The sequence below is a fragment of the Apodemus sylvaticus genome, chromosome 2 (genome assembly GCF_947179515.1).
Source record: "Apodemus sylvaticus chromosome 2, mApoSyl1.1, whole genome shotgun sequence".
Lineage (NCBI taxonomy): Eukaryota > Metazoa > Chordata > Mammalia > Rodentia > Muridae > Apodemus > Apodemus sylvaticus.
Genome location: NC_067473.1, coordinates 118,376,366 through 118,395,311, shown reverse-complemented (window position 1 = coordinate 118,395,311; position 18,946 = coordinate 118,376,366). Strand labels below are relative to the sequence as shown.

Below are 18,946 nucleotides of genomic sequence, written 5' to 3'. Positions count from 1 at the left end.
CATCTGTACTAAAACAACTTCGTGCTGTTCAGGGTTTGTTTTGTTTTGTTTTGTTTAACCATATGCACGTACTTTACATTTAAAAAGTAAATAAGGGGCTGGAGAGATGGCTCAGCAGTTAAGAGCATGTACTGCTCTTCCAGAGGACCCGAGAACCCCAAAACTGCTTGTAACTCCGACTCTAGGGGATCCAACACTATAGTCCCCATGGATAACCACACACAGATACACACACACACACACACACACACACACATACACACACACACTTACAAAATACAAATCTTTTTTTAAAAGTGATCAATCCAGTTGTGATGGTGCACACCAGTGAGATTCCCAGGACCCAACAGTGAGAGGAGGGACTGGAGTGACCCCCACTGACCCCCCCAACATGTACTAGCTGATATTCACACCCTCCCCTTCCCCACTACGTGACTTTAAGTTTTTTTTTTAAATAAGTAAATAAAACTTGTAGAAACAAAAGCAGTTGCCTAGCATGCTCAAAGCCCTGAGTTGCAGTCTTAGCAACACAAATTAAAATAGATTAGATTTAAAACTTTTTGGGGGGCGGGGAGGGGTGAGGCAGAGTTTCTCAGTATAGCTCTGGCTGTCCTGGAACTCACTCTGTAGACCAGGCTGGCCTTAAACTCAAAAATTCTCCTGCCTCTGCCTCCCAAGTGCTGGGATTAAAGGCAAGCCCCAACACTGCCCAGCTGTAGATTTAAAACTTTTAAAGTTATTTTAAAAATCAAATTGCAATGCTGGGTGTGGTGGTATACACAGGATGTCCTGACAAATCAGGGTAGGCCTCTTCCTTGATATGCTGGGATAAGAATTAAGCAGTAAGAGAATTGTTCAAGTTAACAGTAGCCCTGTTTTTATAAGCACCCCTTTCAGGTTTGTGTGTGTGTGTGTGTGTGTGTGTGTGTGTGTGTGCAAGCATGCACGCACACAGGCACACATGTGTACATGAGAATGTTGGAGGAAAACCTCAGTTTAATTCTTCAGGGGCCACCCTGTCTCTGAGATAGCCAGGTGGGCTCCAGTAGGCTCGGCTGTCCGCCCAGTGAGTCTGCTTCTGACTCCTCAGTGGAGGGAGAATCACGATGGGTGTGAACCACCAAGCTTTGCTTTAAAAAAAAAAAAGTATGGCTCTTACTTTGTGTGGTGGTGGTGGCTTGGGGGATTATTGAGACGGTCTCTTTATGTACTCTGTGATGGCCTGGAATTTGCAATGCAGGTCAGGTTGGCCTCAAACTCAAAAAGATCCTGTTGCCTCTGCCTCCCAGATGCTGGGATTAAAGGTGTGTGCCACCATGCCTGGTGAGGATCTCACTTTATAACCCAGTGTGACCTCAGCTTTGTACTTCAGCCTCCTAAATGCTGGCATTACAGGCTTGAGCCACCACGCACAGCCTAGCTTACTAGAGTACTGCTTCTGTGCCCCTCAGCCCTGCACTGTGTATGCGTGTGTGTCTGTGTCTGTGTATGTGTGTGTGTCTGTGTCTGTGTGACTGTGTGTGTATGTGTATCTGTGTGACTGTGTGTCTGTGTGTCTGTGTGACTGTGTGTGTGTGTCTGTGTGACTGTGTGTGACTGTGTGTGTGTCTGTGTGACTGTGTGTGTGTCTGTGTGACTGTGTGTGACTGTGTGTGTGTCTGTGTGACTGTGTGTGTGTGTGTATGTGTGTGTGTGTGCCCGTGTAAGTGCATGCCTGTGGAGGACAGAGGTTGAAGTTCAGAACACTCCTAAGTCTCCCACAGAGCCCAGAGCCCTGGGTTGTCTCATCTAACTGGCTGGCTCTCAAGCTGGGATTCTTCGGTATTAAGCTGCAGGGTTTTTGGTTTGCAGCAATGGATAACTGATACAAAGATTTGGCCCATTGTCCTCCTGGAGCAGCAGTTGGAAAGTCTGGTATTTTACCCTCCAGAGGTAGCTAGCAGGCAGCATCCCCTGAAGTCTCCATCCCCCACCCCTACACTGCCTTGCTCTCTTTCCAGCTCTTGGAAGACAGGGCCAGATCAAACCATGCCCTGCCTCTTTACAGGCCGCCTGAGCAAACAAGACACCTGTGACCCTGGCTGGGTCAAGTCTCAGGCCCTAAAAGCACATTACTTCCGACCCTTTCTAGCTGTAGTGGGGAAGGAGAACCCAGAAGCCAGACCAGCACCGCAGTCAGTGATTTGTGCTGACGCCTCCCTCACCTTTCCCAGCTGCTCGCCTGGGTGTGTGGAGGGAGGGAACGATAGGATAGTGGTCCAGCTCTGCCATCTGCTAGTGAACTCCCAGAACCTGTTTTTCTCCATTTTTAACAGACTTTCTGAAGTCCCCCTAACATGTGAGGTCCACTCTACTCTCCTTAAGTTATGGCTCCCAATACCAGGAAACTGGGGAAGTCCGTCTCCCCCCACCCCCACCCCATCCATTTCCGAGCCAGGGACGCTCCACAATTTGCTCTCTGCCTGGTGCCTTTGTCTGGCTCCTGCTCGCTGACGGTGTAGCTGAGCAGTGCACCCATCAGCAGTTCCACAATGAGTTACGACACCCTGTCTTCTCTCCACACCTCACACATGCCTGTCTCTCTGCTGACAATAACCTTCCTCTTCCTTTACTGGCAGAATAGGTTTCGCCTTCCTGAGTCACCTGACAGTTGCCTCCTCCGGGAAGTCCTCCTTGAGTGTCTCACCTCTCTGATGACAGTAGGTGCTTCTCTGGGCTCACTCTTTGCTTTCTTCAGATAGCATTTATTCTGTTGGACTCATGGCAGAGACAAAAAGCTGCCCACCAACTGCGATTCCCTTCCATGGCGTATGCCTGTTGCTGGAAAGCAGCTGTCCAAACTGGAGCCCCAGGTCACAGCTTCCCTGGCCTGTGGGAGTGATGATACAAGTTGCTCCTGCCACAGGTATGTGAGCAGAGTGATGTGTCACTAAGTGGGTGTGCCTCTTGACACACTTGTCCTGTCATCAGCTGTCTTTAGACAATGACAAACCCCTTTGGAATGGTGCTGAGGAATGGTGCTCAAATGGTACCTTGGATCTGTTGATGGAAGGAAGACATCTGCTTTTATTGTGTTTGAAGTGGAATTTCTGTGGAGACATATTTTGTCTCACATCCAAGTACTTAGCAGCCCTAAATCCTCAGCTTCCAAGATTAGACAAGGCTGGGTGCACCAAGGGTGATATGGCCGTAGGCCAGATATATTGCATAGCATCTAGGGTTGTCTTAGAACATGCCTGAATGTTCTATGGACGCCTTGCTGGACTGACTTGTTGCTAGACTGCTCTCAAAGAAAAATGAGGAATTCTTTGTTCAGTGAAGGGAGGGGGGACAAAGAAGCACTGAGCATGTGTGTGTGTGATGCTGTAGATCTCGCTGAGGGACAGGGAGCTCCTGCTCCACACGTGGGCGTTCTACCACTGAACGAAACAGACAAGGGCACGAGTTTTAGCGGGGAAGAATCGCTGGCCATGTGAACCCTTCAGTATAGAGTTCTTTCCAAATGGAGACGGGGAAAGGCAGCATCGTGGGAAGGGCGGAGGTGAGGCTGGACTAGGCAGGTGGCTCCTCTCCACTTCCTTGTTTGCTGATTACATCACACACTCACCACGGTCTACCATACTATCCTACACATTTCCCTCACTCACCTGACTCCAGTTTGATTTTTATTTTGCACTCCTGGAAATTGACCTCTGGGCCCCCGTGCACGTTAGATAGAGCCATAGGTACACACTTAACCTGCTCTGTTTTCTGTCTCTTTCACAAAGACATACACTCCAGTGGGGGAGGGGCTTTTACTGGTCTTACTTCAGTCTCCTAACAAGTGTTACTTCAAGCTGTCTGTGCCTGCCAGAAATAATGTTATAATGTTCGGGGTATGCTTGCTAAGAGAGTTATGCTCGCTAACAGAGTTAATGAGCCATGCACACAAATTGCATCAGAATAGAGCTTTCAAGGCTCCGGGGTCTTTGTAGGCAAAGACTATCTGAGATGCACACAGAGAGAACAAGGCAAGTGACCCTCAGCCAGGTGAGGATAAAGCCAGTGCTTCAACACACAATGTAGATATAGTGGGCAGATGAAGCAGCTCTGATGTGACACTGAAGTGAAAGGCGGGGAACAGGTAGCTGCAGAAGTCAGATGATGCCGAATGAAGGGGATGCCAACTGTGTGGAGTGCTGCAAGGAGCCCACAGTCATGGTGTCTCTTCTGCCACAATACCTTAGTGCACCAGGAGCAGCTCCGGGGCTCACGTGCCTGCCTTCTAGGGTGTTGGGCACTGAGTGTTGAAGGGTCAGTCCAAGGCTGGTGAATCAGCAGAGGTGAGTGGATCACAGCTAGATTCAGTGGGTTGATCCTTTGGATAGCTCATTTTCAGGGAGCTGTCAGGAATGAAATGTCAGGTTGGTAGGAAGCTGGGCCTGGTTAGAGGATCACTGGGCGGATGTGCCTTAAGGGTCACCTTGTTTTTCTCCCTCCCTCTCCCTCTCCCACACCTCTCAATACACGAATAAAGTCTTTTATTGTCTTCAGAGTTGATGTAGTGTTAGGGCTGGGATGTGAGGATGATTCAGGTGGGACTTCCCAGCACCTGACTGTAGAGGTGACTATAGATGAGGATGGCACCTTTGGCAGAGGGGCAGAGTTGTGCCCACATCTCTGTCCCTTGCAGTCTCTGTACCCTCTGTGTCTCCACAAAGATGATTCCTATAGACTCGTGCGCCTCAGGTCCCCACTCAGGTAATAACTCCTGACCTCCTCTGAAGTCAGGCTGCACTGGCCGTAGAACTCTGCACTGGCTCTGCACGCGCTGGTCTCATTCCAAGAGATGCCCAACAACAGCGGCTGGCTCGAGGTGTGCAGTTGCAGGTTCACCTCATCACAGTTCTCCTGTGGGACACTGGAGAAGAGTTCTCATACCAGCAGCTCCCCAGGAGGTCCTTGTGCTGGGGATGCCACCGGAGCACAGGGCCTGAGGTTCGGGGTGCACACCGGGCACATCCACCAGTCCAGGTGTTTCAGCTACCTGCTGAGAGCCGCGCAGGAAGACAAGGAAGTCATCAGCCGTGACTAGTGTGGCACCCACCCCCAGTGGGTCTGCCAGATAGGCTTGCTTGTCAACTCAATCTGCAGCGCCCTGCTGTCACAGCCAGGAGACTGAGCTGGACCAGTTGGTGCCCAGGAAGTTCCGGTAGGAAGTTAGACCCAGGTGCAGGAGCAGCTGTGGTAGATTAGGTGAAGTGGACGCCAGTGTGGCCGAGTGAAGACGGAACTTGGGAACATCGAAGATCCAAGGCTGGGTCCGTAGCCGAGCTCCCAGATGGCGGTGATGGTCTTGTCTCCTCTGGGCAATGGACGGCAGTCAGGAGCTGGGCTCAGCTCCACTGCTACCTGTTCCTGGGACAGTCGCCCAAGAGGGCACAGCAGCAGGTACACCTCGGGATTCATAGTCTGACAGGGCAGCTCTCCAACCTGAACACACTTAATCTACTCCCAGAGTCTGAAAGCTTGATCTCCGAGCAGCTTTTTTTCTGACCACGCCCTTCTGACACAATGCTACAGCAGACGGTGGACGGAAACCTCCTATACAGCCAGCCAAAAACGTGGTCTTTCCTCCTTGTGTCATTTATCTCAGGTACTTAGTGAAGGTAACTAACACAAGACTATGGTAGCCTGGAGTGGACACCCTGCCTATGGGGAAGGGATTGTTATCCTTGGGGAGGGGGATGTTAAGAGAGGGTTTCTCTGTGTAACAGCTCTGGCAGTTCTTGAATTCTCTTGGTAGACCAGGCTGGCCTTGAACTCACAGACATCTGTCTGCCTCCTCTGCCTCCTGGATTAAAGGCTCTGGCCACCACACCCAGCAAGGATTATCATCCTTATCCCATAAAAGAGGGAAATGAGGTTAAGTATCAGGGACTCTCAGAGGTTGTTTGTTTTGGTGTTTGTCTTGGCAGCCTGGGGCAGAGGCTGAGAGCAGAGCTCATGGCATATTGCTGTGGCATTCAATCTAGGGCCGCAAGACTGACAGAAAAAGAAGGAAGTATGGAGGTGGTTCATAAACTGTTGAACAGCATGGCGCTCCACCCATCCCACAGAGGACTGCCAGATCCAACTCGGGAGGCACAGCGAAGCATGAAGTATAGATGGCTACGGATAGTGCTTTAGCTCACGCATCCACGAATGTGTGTGCTAATTCTGACAGCCCTGGTCCCCGGAGGTACCTCTAGCTCTGGTCATATGAAGGCTTCACCTCTTAGCCCCTCTCTAAATTCAGAGTCTAGCTCCTCAGTTTACCCTGGGGAACTGTGTTAATTAGATCACTGTAACAAATGCCTGACAAATTTATTTAGACAATAGGATTGTCTCTTGGCCTTTGGCTAAGATCAAGTGCAGTTGAAGGGGAAAGTCTTACTTTGGCTCATGGTTTTGGATGTTCTTTTTTTTTTTTTTCTTTTTTTTTTTTTTTTTTTTTGGTTTTTTGGATTTGGTTTTTTCTGAGACAGGGTTTCTCTGTGTAGCCCTGGCTGTCCTGGAACTCACTCTGTAGACCAGGCTGGCCTCAAACTCAGAAATCCGCCTGCCTCTGCCTCCCAGAGTACTGGGATACAGGTGTGCACCACCTCTGCCAGGCTGTTTTGGATGTTCTAAACCAGGTGCCTGTATACATACACACACACACACACACACACACACACACACACACACACGCACACACACCACCAGGCATATAGGTCCATATACATACTAGTAAATTAAACAAACAATCCACCCCCCTGCCCCAGCAATGGCTTTGGAGGTTCCTATCTGTGCTAATTTTTTGTCAACTTGACACAAGTTGACACGTGTGGTGCATAGACATACATGCAGGGGTAAAAACATTCATACCCATAACATAAAAATTAAAATTAAATAAAATGTAAAAAGAGCCCAAGGGCAAAGGTGTCCAAAGGTGACATATGCCTTAATCCCAGCACCCAGGAGGCGGAGGCAGGTGGATCTCTTGAGTTTGAGGCTGGCCTGGTCTACAGAGTGAGTTCCAGGACAGGATGCCACACAGAGAAACTCTGTATCAAAAAAACCAAAAATGAAGGAAAAAAATTAAAAAGAGTCAAGTTGGGAAATCAAAAGAAAAAAATATCCCCAAGACTGTGGCTTTAAGTGCTGAGTCTTTGGGGGGTGATTAACTTGCTTACAGTTACAAATGCTCTTGCTTAGTGGCCTTAGATCATGGCTCAGGTAGCCTGGTCATTCTGTTTGCCTGCTTCTGCCAAGTGAGGATACAGCAAGGACATTCCAAGCTGGAAGCAGAAAGCCACAGCCCTCACCAGACACTGACTACGCTGATGCCTTGAACCTGGACCTCCCAACCTCCCAAGCTTCCAGAAATAAACTTCTAGTCTTAGACATTGTCCCATGGGAGGTGTTTTGTTTGTATGTGTAGTTTTGTTTGTCGCTGTTTTAAAGACTGTCTTCTGTGGGACAGGCTACCTTTGAATTCTCTATATAGCTGAGGATGAGGATAGCTTTGAACTTTGGATCCTTCTGCCTCCTCTGCCTCCTGAATGCTGGAATGTCCTGAATGTCACCATACTTGGTTGCAGTGATCATTTAAAATATCAAAATCAGAGCTGGAGAGATGGCTTTGTGATTAAGAACACTGGCTGCTCTTCCAGAAGATCTGGGTTTGATTTCCAGCACCCACATGACAGCTCACACATCTGTAAGTCCTAGGGCTTCTGCTACCCTCACACAGACATACATGCAGGAAAACACCAATGGACATAAAAATTATGTAAAAATGTGAAATATCAGAATCAAGACCTGGAGGAGATTGGTGTGGTGCTGAGGATCAAATCCTGGACCCCATTTCCTCAACACATCTCCCAACTTAGCACCTTCTTTCATCTGTTTGTTGTTTAATGTTTAACCCATGTGTCTGATTAGTGCGGTCTCCTATGTGCATAGGGGGTCATCTAGCGCACCATGGTCAGATTAGGAGCTTTTAAATGATTGGATGAGCTGACCTTCATTTCCTTAGCACCTAGTAGACAATTGCCTTAAGCCACTGCCCACAATTTCCCTTACCTGGCAACAGCCGAGCCTCAGTCACTCCACGCTATCGATGGAGTGTGTTCATCATATCCACTCTCCCACAGTGAGGGGAGGCTTATTGTCCACCACTTTGTATGCGGTAAAGGATCGCACGGAGACTCAAGAGAGCTCAGAGTCGCTGTAAAAAGCAGAGTTAGCATGGAAGTTGGAGGAGGGGTGGGGTAACCAAGGGTGAAAGGGAGGGGCAGCTGGGCAAGCGCCCACAGACTGCCAGACACTGGCGAGCGCTTTCTAGGGAAGAATCTTGGGCAAACATGGCTACGATAATACAATTTTCTCTATCCTCTGATTATTGTGGACTTATTTTTTAATTTGACACAGGTATTTGCTGTATAGATCTGGCTGGAACTTCCTCTGTAGAACAGGCAGGCCTAAAATTCACAGATCTGCCTGTCTCTGCCTATAGTTAAAACCATATATAACCTTGGGTTTTTCCACCTGTTCACTTTATTCCCAGAAATAACTCAGACTTTTTATAGATGAGTAAATGCTGAGGCCAATAGCTTTGACTCTGTTCCCCAGCTAGCTCATATCTTAATTACCCATTTATTTTATACTAAGACATGCCACATGGCTGGTTACCTGGTCATAAGTCTTCTGTGTCTGCTGGGAATCTCCTGTGCCTGATTATTTCCCGGAATCCTTTCTCTCTACTGGAACTTCCTCTTCCCTATTTTCTACCTAAGCTAATCAGCCAACAGTGTTGTATTTACAGGGCATTTCCATACGTACAGGAGATTCTCTCTACCTCTGCCTTCTGAGTGCTGGGCTTATAGGCATGCTTCAACATTCTTGCCTAAAACTGACCCCATTTCCAGGGTTTTTTGTTTTGTTTTGTTTTTTACAGGATATCACTATGTAGACTGGCTGTGAGTTCAAGGCTAGCCTGGTCTACCAAGGGAATTCCAGGACATCGAGAACTACATAGAGAGACTCTGTCTCCATGCCAAAATAAATAAATACATAAATCAAAATCGAGGGCTAGGATGTAGCTCAGTTGATAGCTTGCCTGAATGCAATGACAGCACTGATAAAACAGATGTGACACAGCCAAGTAGGAGGAAATAGGAGGAGCCCCAGTTCACACAAAATCAGACATTAAGCTGGGTCCTGAGGTTGTGTCTAGATCTTTCTATGGCCATGAGGTTCATTCAAGGAAAGAAGAGGAAAGGGTGAGGCCTAGGACAGTGACCTATGCAGACCCCTCCCTCTTCTCACCTCCCCCTCCCACCTTCAGAGCATCTTTTTACACAGCACATGAAGGCCATCACTCAGAAGCCACTGCAGTATCTGGCTCTGCTTCTCTCCCCCAATTTCTTCTCCTCACTCACCCACTCTGCTTCAACCACACTGGCTGCTGTTATTCCCTGCACAAGATGCTTTCTTCTGTACAGAACCTTTGCTCTGTTGTTATGGCTACATGCAGTGCTTTCTGTTCATGTTGACTGCGTGTGTCAGCCCATCCTGCTCAACGGCTGTCTCCTCAGACATGACTTTCAGGACCCACATGCCTGGTATCATCTATTATCCATCACTGTTCCTTGGTGTGTTACTTGCTTGTTGAGATAGGCTTTCTCTATGTATCCCAGGCTGGCTCCCAGCTCTTGGCAATCCTCTGGTGTCAGTTTTCTGATTGCTGGGATTACAGGCTGGCTTACCATGTCTGGCCGCATAACATCATTTTACCACTTACATTGCACTGATTCCTGAGTGGGTTTACTTGGTTACCCTCCTTGTACTCATGTAGGGTGGGTGGTGTATGTCTGTGTACACATAGGGAGGTCGGAGTTCAGTGTCAGTGCCTTCTTCAGTTACTTTCCACAAAGTTACATCCACAGTATCTGTGGATGGTGGTGGCACACACCTTTAATCCCAGTGCTCAGAGCTACACAGAGAAACCCTGTCTCTCAAAAAACAAAAACAAAAAATATATGGCTTTTGTTTGTTGTGTTGAGACAGGGTCTCTCTAAGTAGCCCTGACTGACCTTGAACTCTTTTTGTTGACTAGACTGACCTTGAATTCACAGAGATCTACCAGCCTTTGCCTGCCTGTGCTAGGATTAAAGGTGTGAGCCACCACACCTAGCCACTTTCTATCTAGTTTTTACCCCTCCTCCTGTTTTTTTGTTGTTGTTTTGTTTTTGTTTTTTTACATATATGAGTATTTTACCTGAATGTATGTAAGGGCAACATGTGCATGCAGGAGGTATTCTAACCATGGAGGTTAGAATAGGGCATTGGCTCCTCTGTGAGTTACTCCAGGGGAACTGAAATCAGAGGAGATGAAAATCAACACAGTTCGTGTTGGGCCTCATGGTTGTCTCTCACTGTCTTCCCAGATCTCTTTCCGGACTGCTGGCCTAGTGCCGTGTAGAGGCTGATGCTACATCCAACATGAGATAGACAGACAGGACTGGAACCCACTTCCACATCCCTACAACTGTGGAAAGTCTGACTCTACCACCAGATTCATAACGATCCTACGTTCTGGTCAAATTTTAATAGATAATCCAGATAACTACTTTTACTAGTTGTTGAAATTTTTTCCCCCACCAAGAACCAAGAACTGTCACACACATATTTTTGCACCCTACTTTGTCACTTAATATTTCTTGAAGATCTCAGCTGGAGAGATTGCTCAGCAGTTAAAAGCACTGACTGCTATTCCAAAGGTCCTGAGTTCAAACCCCAGCAACCACATGGTGCCTCACAACCATCCGTAATGAGATTTGACGACCTCTTTCTGTGTGTCTGAAGACTGCTACAGTGTGCGTACATATAATATATAAAATCTTTAAGAAAAAAAAATTTCACTTTGCATATGAATATACAGACTTCCTTTGTTCATTATCTTAGTTTCAAAGTATTCAGTTGAATGGCCAAGTAATAGTTAACTAATGATTGAAACCAAGCAAACTTCTTACTATGCGTGTGTATTTACACACTATTTTATCAAATGGTGAGGATCTTGGCAGAAAGGTCTTGGTTTTCCCAATTTATTAGGACCTACGAACCTTCCCTACTCCTTAAACCTACATGTTAGAGCATGTCCTAGTGTTGTGGGGTACTCACCAGAGAAGACTGTTCAGACATGGGTTTAAGCTAATGGACCCTGGGACTACACCCTGCCTGACTCATGGCTGACTGACTGACGTGTTACAGAGGGTCCAATGAAAGGTCAAGTGACTCTCCCTCCTCTAACGCTCTTTATGGGAACGGGGTAGAGGACCACCGCATTATCAGTTCTTGGCCCAATATGGTGCGCTCCAGCTTCTGCACGGCCTTCAAAGATGGCAGCCCTCATGTAGAAACCGCCATCTTTACCCCACCAGACGCTGGGCTAGGACCCGACGCCACCGGAACGTGACGCAGGGTGGAGGTGGGGCTCCTCCCTCCAACCCTGGCGTCGGGCGTCTCGTGACAGACACTTCCGCTCGGGGCGGCGGCGGTGGCGGAAGTGGGAGCAAGGCCGGAGCTTTGACCATAAAGCCCAAGGCGGCGGCGTTGGCGACGGTGTTTGGGGCTGGGCAGCTCCGAGGAGCCTGCTGGAGCGGGAGTCGGACTTCTCTGTCGCGGCCTGCGTTGTCTCCTCCTCTGTTGACCCTGCGGTGAGCAGCGGGCCCCGGCTGCCCTTCCCCCGCCGCGGCTTGGGCCTCCGGGCCTGGCGTCCTCGGCGAGCGCAGAGCTGGGCCGGGCCAGGCGGGGCGGCGCCCGGCGGGCGGAGGTCGGAGGGCGCAGGGCAATCGGCGGGCGGCGGGGACGGGGATCCTCGGGCTGGGCGCGTCCCCGACGGCAGCCTGCTGGGTGGGAAAAGTACCGGCCGGCCACCGAGGCGGCGCTGCCAGGCGCGTCACATGCCCCGGCCCGCCGCCGGCGCCGGGAGACCGGAGCTTTCAGGGTCCTGCAGGGTCAACCCTATTTCCGAAGTTCCAGGAGGAAGGATCTCCCGAGTGCCTTTCAAATGGCCTGGTGTCCTCCTGGCTCATAATCGTGCAGGTGTTGAGAGTAACGTGAAGATTTGAGATTTCTCGTTTGGCTGGGCTGCGTGGCAAGACCGCACAGATTGCCCTCTTCTCCCAACAGTCCTCCGAAGCACCGAGGCAGTGCCCACTTACAGAAAAAGCGAAGAACTGAGAGGTTAAGTCCCTCGACCAAGGTCACATCGCTGATAAGTTTCAGAGTGAGAGATTAATGAAGCATAGGCAGTCAGACTACCCTGCACTCACTGGCCTCTGGCCTCTTGTACTCTAGATGGCTCCGAAAACTTGCCACCTGTTATCTGTCCATCAGCACCCCCCTCCACCTCCTGTCTAGTGATGTCATTTGAGAGCCACTTAGTCCTACCTTAAAGCCAGGTTGTATTGGCAGTTGTGACTTACAAGGCATATTACAGTAGTGTAGTGTCATCAAACCAGAAGATCTTGAATTCTGGCAAGGTATGTATTGGATTTGAATAGGTTTGCTCCCCAGCTTTTTTCTTTGAGTCAGATCTGGCATGCCTACTGTGTGTATCTTCCTATAAGAATTTCTACAACAACCTAGCTTGTTGACTTTTCACTGTTGAAAATACTGTGTCTTTAGCTTCCCAGCGAATAAACTCTTGTCTCCTTCTTGTGACTTCAGCAGCTGATACCCACATGATTGGGTTAATAAAATCTCCTGTTGGTAGGTTTCTCTTCGATCTTGGAAATATTGGTTCAGAACTGAGTGTAAGAGCTAGAAAGTGACTTACCACTACTTCTGAAGCTGGCCAAACTAAAGTTTGGTGCCCTGATTGTCTGTAGTTTGCTACCCAGCCTGGTATACTTATGGGCTGTAAAGCTATGTAATGTGTGAGTTTAGAAGAGACTAGCAACTGGCATCTTCATTTGGGAAATGTTTTCCTTCCATATGTGTGTCAGGCATTACTCAGGCATGCAGGCATGGTTGGATCTTGTCCTCAGAGAATTGTGAAGTGATGAGTCTCAGAGCCAGGAACTGTTTGGGAATGACTTGGCTGTAGAAAAGGATCTGGAGCTTCTGCAAAAAGTATTTTTTAATTTGTTTTTTTTATTCCTTCAGGTGAATCAGATATCCAGATGTGTATTGTTCTGGCTAGTATCTTGAAATTTGCCAGCTTTTTGTGTGGTGAATGCGCGTGTGGGCTGGAGGAGGATGTGGGGGTCTTCCTTAATTGCTCGACTTTTTTATTTTTTATTTATTTATTTTTATTTTTTTGTTTTTTGAAGAGAGGGTCTCTTTCCTGACCTGGAGCTTATCTACCGCTAGCAGGCTAGCCAGTGAGCTCCCAGACACACACACAACTACCCCTTTTTTCTTGACTTAAATGTGGTTCCTGGGATCTGAGCTCAGGTCCTCATGCTAGCATGTCCAACAGCTGAGCCAACCTTAGCCCCCATATTTGTCAGAGACAGTATTTGTATGGCCCTCTCCTGCAAGAGAGGGCCATATTCTGGTTCATGACTGATCACCTCTTTGTGTGTGTGTGTGTGTGTATGTGTGTGTGTGTATGTGTGTGTGTGTGTGTGTGTGTGTGTGTGTGTGTGGTTTTTCGAGACAGGGAACTCTGTAGACCAGGCTGGCCTGGAGCTCAGAAATCTGCCTGCCTCTGCCTCCCAAGTGCTGGGATTAAAGGCAGGTACCTCCACTGCCTGGCATGATCGCCTTTTTTGAAGAGTAACCATCAACACTAAACTTGATTCCATTTTTGTTGTAAATAGTATTTTTGTCCTCCCCCCAGGGGAAATGGATGCCACTTTGTGCAGTGCATTGTAATGTGTGAGCAGAGGCTAGATTTTCCTTTTTAGCTGACAAGAAAGCTTAATACAGCTCCTGCTAGACTCAGTGATGCATGCTGGAGAAGACCTGTGGCTCCCTGGTTCCCTCTGTTCCAGGGCCCAGGCTTTCCACTGGAGGGAGAACCACATAAGTAAAGGAGGGAGGGTAGAACTGACAGCGCTCTGAGAATAGCTTTATTAGTGTAATCTTCCAGGTGATCGCTGGCAACCACATGGTGACTTTTCTGGTTGTCTTTTTTTGGTGTCAGTTGTGTCTCATATTCAGAGGTCCTAACCCTATAACAGCAGTCCACGGACGAAAGGAGTTGTGAATCACTTTCTGACTTCACCACCTCGTGGGGCAAGAAAGTTTGAGCATTGGATGTGCTATTATTCTCATCCTTAAAGAGATCTGCACTAATAATACTTTTACCATATATTTGTCAGTAACTTTCTATGAAAATACGGTATGAACCCAGACTGTAAGGTTCAGTCATAATCCTCTGTATCTCTCCCTCCTGGGGTCTGGCATCAATCTTTAATTTTTTTCAATGATAAATCATCTGAGTTCCACCCAAGTTGGCAAATGTGGCTGAGATAGATGAGTTTCCCTAGAGAAGTAACTCAGAGGTGGCCTCCTAGTCTGGGCTGACAGCAGCTCCTCTTTAGAAGGTTCTGGAACTCGCTTGCGTTCAGTGTCCTCCTTTCTGCCCCTCCCGGCATTGCTCTTCTCGTTGTTGCCGAGCCCCTCCCTGTGCTGGTCTACACCTTGCTGTGGTCTGGGTGCTGCTGTCCGCAGCCGCTGCACACATTTGGCAGAGTGTTTTCTTGCTTGTTATTTATCCTCACGTTGTTACCTTTTAGAGAACATTAATGACCGGAGATCATTTGCATCTTTGTTTTAAAGTTTAAGTAAAAAATAAAACCAAAGCCTCACTTTAAGTTGTGGTTGTGGGCAGTGATTGTGACCCAAAGGTGAACGTGACATGATGGTTTAGATTAGAGCAGAGCTGTGTTGAGGACTCTCCCTGACCAGTTTCCATTTTAGTAATGCAGACTGATTCCAACACCAAATTTAGAACAGCTACTTGCAAAATGTCCCCTTAAGGAAAGAAGAAAGCTGGGATTTGACTCCGGCGGGGATGCGGCACTCAGTGTCTGCCCACTCATCTGCTTAAGATGCAGTAGTTAATGCCCAGGGTGAGAGTGCAGCCAGAACTCTCTGTTTTGGTGATGTCATCACTGCTTTGGAGATGTGATTGATTTTGTTATCGTTTCCTGGTCTCCTAGGCTTGTCTGTGTTGGCACAGAGCAGGCTTGAGGCAGCTTGAGGACCTGAGCAGTCTGTAGGGATCACACAGCCTGGCCTGCTCCTCCATCATCCTTGCCGATGATGCTGCAGGCAGAGGGAAGGAGAAGCTTGATGCTTCCCAGCGTCCGGCGGCAATGACCTCTTCAGGGAGTTAACTCACTTTACTTCAGGAACCCTGTGACAGTTACTGCACATGACCAAGATGCACTCTATATAAGTACGATAATGTCATAAATACATGCCAATACAATTAAAATAGTTAACGCCACTTGCCACTTATTCTACTCTTCTATCAGCGTAATTTTTAAAGTTATTTCAATTTAGTTTTGATTTGACCATACAATAGCAAACCTACTATGACTTTATCTTTAAAAACTTCAGTCTGAAAAACAGTGAACCCTCACACTTGCACACACATACATGTGTTTCCTTTTGAAGTAGGGGCTTTTCTAGGCTGCCAAAAGATTTTGGAACCTTGAAGAAGCTCTAGGTTATCTTTGCAGCCCCTAGTAGAACTGTTTGGAGAGTGTGGTGTGGCATATACATTTTGAGACCCTGTCTTTAAAAAAAAAGTAGAATGGATATGTTGGCACATGCCTTTAGTCTTAACCTTAGCAGCTGGATCTCTGTGAGTGAGGCCAGCCTGATCTACATAGTTCCAGGACAGCCCGGGCTGCAAAGAGAAAGCCTGTCTCAAAATAAATAGTGCCTTGGCCTGTGTCATCCAGTCAGTGACTTCAGGAAGAACATTACTGTTTTGTATAGACCTTCCTACCTAGCATTTCCTTCTAGGAAGTGCCTTCTAGTATTTGTGTTACTTCCGGGTCCCAGGGAATGTAATTTTTGCTCACTTTTTGTTTCTTGTGTTACTTGTTGAGATGGTCCTGACTAGTTTCGGTGGCCCAGCTGGGGTAGAGTGCCATCCTGCCTGTTCTATCAAATGGCTTTCCTGAAGGTCTCAGTTGTTGATTCCTTATGCAAATATATCTTACTTCCATTAACTTATTTAAAGTCATGTTCTTTTGCTGCTTATTGAACTAATCAGAACCTTAAGTAGGAAGTAGGAAAAAGTGATTCCATGCCAACTACTTTTTTTCCTTTAAGTATATACTTTAATTTATCTTACTTTATTTGGTTTTATTTTTTAAGACAGGGTTTCTCTGTCTGTCCTGGAACTCTGTAGTCCAGGCTGGCTTTAAACTCAGATCTGCCTGCTTCTGCCTCTCAAGTGCTAGGATTAAAGGCATATGCCACAACGTATGTTCCACTTTTTAAATAGACACATATCTATATGGAAATAAATATACAAAGAGATGAACAGTTTAGAGAATTTTCACAAACTTAAAGACTCCTTGTACCTCTTTCAATCCATTATCTCCTTACTGCTGTTAACTCAAATGTAAATTTTTTCATCTTTGTAAAGCTATTTATTGAGCATCTCCTCCAGCCCCGGACCCATCCCACTCCCACGCTCAGGACATGAAGCCAGCTGCGGCTGATTTCTAACATGGTGACTAATTTTGCTCAGTTTGGATTCCTTTGTATAAATGGAATCAGCCACTGTGCAGCCATTCCTCTGTATCTGGTTTCCATGACTTTTCTGAAACCCATGTCATATGTGGGTTTAATTCCATTTTCATTGCACTATAATATTTCATCAGTGGCGTGGTGTGCATCTGAAGTCTTGTTACTCTGAAAGCTGATGCAGGACCATCTTTTGAACCTAGGAGATCAAGATCAGCCTGGGTAACATGAAGGAAGGCCTCTGTTTCAAAATAGAAACGAATAAATAAAAAGTGGAAAGGCAAGGTTTTAGTTTGTGTCTGCTTGTGTCCCCGCACCCAGTAGTTTAAACAGCAGCCGTGTATTCTGCACGGTTCTGGAGGTTATGCACCTGAGCTGCGGATGGACAGAAAGGGCTTTTGAAACCTCTACTCTGTCCTTCATATCATGGTCCTTGTGTGTGTGTGTCCTGACCACCTCCTTTTAGCCATGCTAAGGGCCAACCCTAATGACCTCATCTATCCTATAACCCCTTTAAAGGTCAGTCCCATTCTGAATTGGGGCCCAGGTTGGAGCGTGTGGACGGGCAAGGGCAGAGGTTTGGGCTGGGTCATAATTGAACCATGGCTTTCACTTTAATGAACAGGGCTGCTGCTCACAGAAGCTGGCCCTTTGCAGCCTCCTTTTCCCGTCCCAGTGCAGGGAGACCTGGAGTGGGCAGGACACAGCTCCTAGAGCAATGTGTCCTCATTTGAGACTGCTAACGATGCTGCTTAACTGTGGTAGAGCTGGAGGCTGAGGAAGGTGTGATTAGCCTGGACCCGGACTTGATCCCTTAGCGGACTTGATAAGGCAGTGGTGGCGCACGCCTTTGATCCCAGCACTTGGGAGGCAGAGGCAGGCGGATTTCTGAGTTCCAGGACAGCCGGAGCTACACAGAGAAATCCTGTTTCGAAAAAGCCAAAAAAAAAAAAAAAAAAAAAAAAAAAAAAGCCAGGCGGTGATGGTGCACGCCTGTAATCCCAGCACTCTGGGAGGCAGAGGCAGGCGGATTTCTGAGTTCGAGGACAGCCAGGGCTATACAGAGAAACCCTGTCTGTGTGTGTGTGTGTGGGGGGGGGGGGGGGGGTAAGGAAGTGATGACTGTTCCAAGCATTCTGAGAAAACCAGAATGACTCAGAATAGTTCGTGACCATCCCTGTGGTCTCTTTGCTGTTATGATCTTTGATCTTGACCCATCTCTCATGGGCTTGACCCAGAGAGTCACCTGTGGAGTCAACAGCTTAGTAGCAGAGGGTGCTTGCAGTCAGAATCTGTTGATCTGACATTGTGTCCTTAAAGTGCTGGAGTTGCCCATGCACATGTTAGAAGAAGCTGGTCTATTGCTGTTCTTATGGGTGTTCAGGTTGGTATTTGCTGGCATCAGACTACCAACTTTTTGGCTGAATGATCTTCAACTTTGAAAATCAGATCTTAGTTTGAAGTATTATATGGCTTTACTTATTTTCTTCCCACATCTCAGCCTCATCTAAAGCTTTAAAGTTCTGCACCTATAATTCTGCAGTGTAACTTAGCTTTTAGTAGCATGCGAGTAGTTTCCAGACCAGTAGTTACTTTGCTAGATTTTTATTATCTAGTATAAGAAAATACTGTAGGGAATGTAAAATTAAGAGTCTTGAAGGTTCAGGAATAATTGTAGAGTCCAGGAAGTTGAGGACTCTACCAGTAACTCAAAGAGCACGTCCGAGCCCCATGGCTGTGGTGGGAGAGAGCACCTCAGTGGGTTTGGGGATGACGTTGGCATGGAAGTTGACCTAGTGAGAAGGCAGGCATTGTAGCAAAGAGGTGCCTGTTAATGCTGTACCAGGTCGACATTTGTCTGTTAAACCTTCCACCTGCTGAAGAGGCTGGATATGCCCAGTTCTGGGGGAGGAGGGGTGACTGTGCCGTGCTACTTTATTATTACAGTTGGACTGGGTCCCCAGGAGCCAGGCAGTGGCTTTGCTGCTGAGCTGCACTCCTGCTCAGAGTCGCCTTCAACAGCCCTAAGGTGGGGGTGGGGGGTAGGGGGTGGGGGAGCAGGGGCGGGCGGCGGGCGGGACACTAGGTAGAAGAAGGGACTTATGTTGGTTTTCCTCTTCAGCAAGCTGGCCATGTAGGTTACTGTGAAGCTTGTGGCCAGGCTCTCATTGATCTATGATTTCTGAAGTTGGAATCAAAACTTGTGGAGCTGTTGAAA

At 47.6% G+C, this 18,946-nt stretch overlaps 1 protein-coding gene and 1 pseudogene across 1 annotated transcript in view; one reads left to right on the top strand and one right to left on the bottom strand.

Annotated features, from left to right (window-relative positions):
- Nucleotides 1-4,529: 4,529 nt before the first annotated feature.
- On the bottom strand, nt 4,530-5,448 carry LOC127677532 (uridine diphosphate glucose pyrophosphatase NUDT22-like; annotated as a pseudogene).
- A 6,090-nt stretch (nt 5,449-11,538) lies between these two features.
- The window catches only part of Rab7a (RAB7A, member RAS oncogene family), a 42,836-nt gene continuing 35,428 nt past the window's right edge, over nt 11,539-18,946 (top strand). Inside the window, exon 1 of the mRNA XM_052174272.1 lies at nt 11,539-11,723. The gene's annotated coding sequence lies outside the window, so the exon portion shown is untranslated. The remainder of the gene's footprint in view (nt 11,724-18,946) is intronic.